This window comes from Humulus lupulus, chromosome 8 (genome assembly GCF_963169125.1).
Source record: "Humulus lupulus chromosome 8, drHumLupu1.1, whole genome shotgun sequence".
NCBI classification, from domain to species: domain Eukaryota; kingdom Viridiplantae; phylum Streptophyta; class Magnoliopsida; order Rosales; family Cannabaceae; genus Humulus; species Humulus lupulus.
In genome coordinates, this window is record NC_084800.1 from 126,604,468 (window position 1) to 126,610,227 (window position 5,760).

The 5,760-nt window shown below is 34.9% G+C and overlaps 1 non-coding gene across 1 annotated transcript; it reads right to left on the minus strand.

The window, feature by feature from the left end:
- Positions 1-517: 517 nt before the first annotated feature.
- Positions 518-623, minus strand: LOC133798925 (small nucleolar RNA R71). The gene has a single exon (XR_009876141.1). It is a non-coding gene; the product is annotated as a small nucleolar RNA R71 (small nucleolar RNA).
- Between the last annotated feature and the right edge of the window lie 5,137 nt (positions 624-5,760).

Consider the following 5,760-nt stretch of genomic DNA (forward strand, 5'->3'; position numbering starts at 1 on the left):
AGACAAAATGAACTCATATCGATATATCTTGAAATTTAGAGAACGTGCAAGCAAAATCGAAAGATAAAGAAAAGGATGGATTTTTCCATGGCTGAGAATGCAATAACAGTGTGAACAACAATGCAAATTTGCGTAATGCTGTTGAGGCCGATCCGCTTTTGAGAAAATATGTACTCCCTACTGTTACAGGGATACTTTCAAGTATTTGTCCTCCTACTGTAGAGGCAAATAATTTTGAGATAAAACCCTCGATTATTCAGATGGTACAGAATTGTGTACAATTCAGGGGACTACAAAACGAGGATCAAAATCTCCATATTACAACCTTTTTAGAGCTGTGCGCGACATTCAAAATGAATGGGGTGAGTAACGATGCTGTCATATTAAGACTATTCCCGTTTTCGTTAAGAGACAGAGCTAAAGTTGATTGAATTCATTACAAGCCACTCTATAGTTACTTGGGAAGACTTGGCTCAAAAATTCCTTGGTAAATATTTTCCTCCTGCGAAGTCAGCCCGATATAGAGAAGAGATTAATAACTTCCATCAGCTGGATGGGGAGTCATTATATGATGCATGGGAACGTTTTAAAGAGTTGCAAAGGAAGTGCCCGCATCATGGAATAGAGAAGTGGCTGCTGGTGCATACATTTTACAATGGTTTGGGGGGAAATACAATGATAATTATTGATGCAGCATCGGGAGAAGAGTTTATGAGAAAAAGTGCTAATGAAGCTTATGAATTACTAGAAGAGATGGCCATGAATAACTACAATTGGCCCACTGAGCGTGAGAATAAGAAGGTGGTAGGAGTCTTAGAGGTCGAACTTATTGTTTTATTGACCGCTCAAGTGGCATCTCTAACCAAGCAATTGCAGTAGAATAACCTCGCCGCACAAGCAATGTAAGTACAAAATGTCATGAATTGTGAGATTTTTGGGGGTCCGCATTCTTATGAACAATGCCTGAGCACTGCTAGTTTCTCGACAGATGTGAACAGTATGCCTTTGGAACAGGTACAGGTTATTGGTAACTTTCCAAGACATGCACTCAACACTTACTCAAATTCAGATACTCCTGCATGGGAGAATCATCCCAACCTGTCTTGGAAAAATAACCAAGGGTTACAACCGCAATATCTACAGTACCCACCTCAACACCCACCTCATCAAATGACTTATGGACTACATTCTAGGCCTTATTATGATCCAAACCCACGCCCATCTCTTCCACAACCACATCCTCCAATGAACTCACCAACAACACAACTTGAAGTACAACCCGATGTACTAAACCAGTTCATGACTAAAACTAGGGCATCTATCAGGAGTTTGGAGACTAAAATGGGGCAGTTGACTACCTTGATGACAAATCATGTTCAAGGGAACTTATCAAGCACTACTGAGGTAAACCCAAAAGAGCAGTGCAATGCCTTATCCTTAAGGAGTGGCAAGGAGTTAAACGAGCCAAAAGTGGTTGATATGGAGGAAGATGACAATATTCCAATAATACTTGGCAGGCCATTCTTGGCTACTGGTAGGGCTTTAACCAATGTACAAAAGGGTGAGTTAAAGCTGCGAGTGCAAAAAGAGGAGGTAATATTAAATGTTTTTGCAGCAACAGAAATTCCAACTTGTTGTAGAGTTGAAGTGGTCAAACAAGGAGAGAACAAGTTGGAAGTCTCTAAGCAAAGATCTGTGGTTAAAACTGGAATGCGAAAAAGGGTGTCATCGTTTTAAAATGTTCTTTAGTGAGAGGATTTGAATGTTACATGAGCGGGGTAAAGTTCCACCAATTTATAATAACAAGAAACGAGGGCCAACTCACAAAACTATGACTCTCAAGGATGTGAGGGGTGGACTTGATCAAGTTGAATATGAAAGAAAACAAGTGTCCGACTAAATGACATTAATGACAACGGTTTTGGAGGCATTCTAATCTTTTATTTGCATTTTTATTAGTTTTATTTAAGTTTTGGAATATGAACACTTTAATTTTAGTATTTTGTTTATTTATTTTTATTTGGTTTTAATTTCTAATAAATATGAGACTAATTTGAGTTGCAGCACTACTTCAGGCTCCAACATAATGAATTATGGGCTAACCAAAAAAAATTTCTTTCCCCATTTTCGATTCACCATTTCGATCCATATCATTTTAATTCGTCTGAGGTGTCAGGTAAGTTTCTTTTTCCTTAGCTTTTATTTAAACATTGGAGACAATGTTTAGGTTAAGTTTGGGGGAAGGGATTTATTATTTTCTATATATTATGTTATTTTGTTAGTCGTGTTGTTTTGTGTTTGTTATGTTTTGTCTAGGTTGTTTGGAATGTTAGTTGAATCAAGTTGACAATAATTAGCCAATGATAATATGATTGAATGATGTGTTTTATAAATTTAATGGGAATGAAGATATAAAAATATGTGTGCTTGGTTGAATAATTCTTTCCAAGTTTTACGTTGCCCACTTAAATAATTGAGAGCTTAATCATGATTTTGTGTAATTGAACATTTTTTTTATGCTTGCTGAATTTTGAAACTAAAAAATAAATTATGAAAATGTTGTTATTCTAGAACTTGTTTGCTTGCTATTTGAGACGAAATCCTAGATGAGGCATGCTTAGGAGGATGATTTAGGCAATTCTTTGGATCATTTGACCCTTTCAAGCTAACCTTGATTTATTGAATCCTTAGTTACCCAATTTTGAGCCTAATTTGATTCTTTTTGTTTGACACTTATTTTGAGCTTATTTGAAACTTAATTATTTTTTCTTCCTTTTGATATTCCATGAGCATATGAAAAGTGATTGGGGGATGGTTTGTAATGGGGTTTATACTTAGAAATTTGTGTCAATAGAAGAAGAAAAAATTGAGAAAAAAAGTATATTGAATATGAACTACACTCCGATTGAAAATACAAAGAAATAAGTTTGGGGGAGTGTAGTATCATTAGAAGAAAATGAAATGAAAAAAAAGGAAAAGAAAAAAAAACCTGTTTATTAATTCCCTCTCAAAATAAGAAATATTAGGAAAATTGGGATTGATTTTTTTTTTTGGTTTTTGACTGGATAAAGGTTGGTTTGTTTGGTTGAGTGCTTATGGTATATTTTGAGCTTAAATGACTTTTCATCTACCTTTACCTAAGCCATTTAAATTATAAGCTATGGAAGTCTTATTAAATTATGAGATTGTAGTTTCTACATTAGTGGAGATTAGTAAGTATAGCAAGCTTAGGGGATATTAATTGATTGTAATGAAAAAAAATTTGGTGAGCATGAATTTATTCAAGTAAATTTTATTTATTAATCATGATTTTGAGAGCTTTTATTTTGTTTGGACTTAAGCAAATTGCAAGAATGTTTTGATTGAAATTCTGGATTATAAGTTTATTTTGTTGAAGATTATATAAGTGTGTTAGCCATCATAGCTTGAGGCGTGAATTTGTTGTCAGCTTGAGTCAAGTGTGTTTGTTGTTTAGGTTTTTAGTCGAGTCTGTTTATGGTTGTGTTCTTTACTCGAGGGCGAGTAAAAAGTAAGTTTGGACGAGTTTGATAACTCAATTTGAGGGTTGTTTTAGGATGTGTTTTTGTGGTAATCTTGAGTATTTATGTTTGTTTTGTGCAAGATTACACTTTCGTTTATCTTTGTTGTAGGTCGGTGTGTTGAATCATGAGATAAATGTGAAAAGAAGAGAAAATGGTGGAAAAATGTAGCTTTTGGTGGTTATTTGACTCAAATTGGCGCTAAGGATTAGTTATAATAAGTTTTTAATGAAGGAAGGATGTTAAAATGTTGAAATCTGAAAAAAAAAATGGAATTAAAGTCGCGGCATGGTCTTAAGGGTCGCAACTCAAGTAAAGACAGAGGCTGAAGGTTGCTGAAGGGAATTAGAGCCATGACTTGGTCAATAGAGTCGCAGCGCTAGTAGAAGTTAGATGCAAACCCAGGAGGCGCATCAATACGCAGACCACAATATGGGTTTAGAGGGCCGTGACACCTACAGTGTAGCGTCTCATAATTTTACTTAGCTAGATAGTAGTAGTAGTAGCTTAGTATTTTACTTTTCGTGGTTATTGGTTCAAGCCAGGATTTAGTTGGAAACTAGTAGAGATAGTTATGAATTTTATAAGTTTAGCCTATAGTTTAGAAATATTAATTCTATCATAAGGTTTGATTAATGAATATAGTCCTAAGAATATTATTTATTATAACTTAAGGTTTAAATAGAATAAATAAGAACGTGACACTTGTCACATGTATGTTTATTAAAAATTTAAGGTTTTTGATGAATACAAATAATCATGGATAAGTCTAGGAAGTGCAGAACATTCCCTCAGCTGTTAGGATCATGTTTTACTCAATGAAAGTGGTTTGAAGAAACTCAAGGGTGCTGAAAGTGTGCAAAAACGTGTTTGAAATATCAGCGTATGCCGATATATCCCAGCTATGGGGGCCGATATATCGCCTATGATTGATACTTAAAACACGTTGACTTCGCACAAACAAAACCACAGACTCTCGGGGTTATGGTGCAGGCAGTATATCGCCTATACGAGGCGATATATCGGCTCCAGTGACCATTTTTGAATTTTCGTGGAATCCGAAACTTGAAACAACCCTCAACAACTTTGACTTGTTCCTGAATGTTTTTGACCGAGTTCTGGGCATCTGTTGAACGAAAAATATTATTTTTAATCATTTATTTATTCATTGAAATGGGAGTTAGTTTCACTCCTTGAACTCTATAAATAGGACCCTTCACTCAGCCATTTTATTAATCATTCAAGCACAGTTCAGAGCCTCCAAGCTGCTAAGATTATTCTAGAGAGAAAACACTAAGGTTTTGGGATTTAAAAGCTTTTCAATCTAAAGCTTTTCTAAACACTTGGGAAGTAAGCTTTTGTGTGATTTCAATGTTTGAGTTATAGATCGAAGCTCTAAGCTGTCTAAGGTACCGTTAATCTTCAGGTTTAGTCCATTTCCATTCTTCTTATTCTTTCCTTTTATTTCAAAACCTAACTTGTTGTAATGACTTTTGGTTAGGTGTTCAAACTTAAGGTTTTTGGTAAGTCTTTATTCCAATTGTTTAGATCTCATTTTCATCTTATTTTCTCTAGAGGACTTATGATTTCTTATGTTTGGTTTTAGGAGTTTCCAATCCCGCTCTTGTCTCCAATATCCCAGTTTTTTGTAAGGAAAATTAGGTAGTTTAGTTTATGATCTAGTTTATGTTTTGTATGATTTAACATTTCAGGCACAATAAATGGGTAAGTGTGTCTGGACCTAAGGTGTCTAATGATGTATGATGGACTTATGTTCGGTAGGCTTGGTTGCCAAAATTTTATGACAGACTTAAGTTGATGTCGGGCGTATGATAGAATTTTGTCCGGGGCTTAATTGTCACCCCTTTATAAGCACTTATCTTTTTATTATGTCTGACTTGTTATTATGATCTATGACCTATAGTTACGATTATGAATTATGACCTATGATTTATGATTATGACTTAGGCTACAATATTTCCTATAGTTTTGTGATGTGATATGATTAGTATAAATAAGTTTTTGTTATGACTCTTGTGTCATTTAGGACATGTTGATTAAATGATTATATGACTAACTATTGTTTGTATTTTCCTTAGTGGGCTTAGAAGCTCACCACTTATGATGTTGTTGTACAGAAAATTGATGATAGAAAGGTTGGTGGCGAGTGGGACCTAGGAGCTTCGTGATGTACTCGTTGGGACCATATACTCGAGGAAGA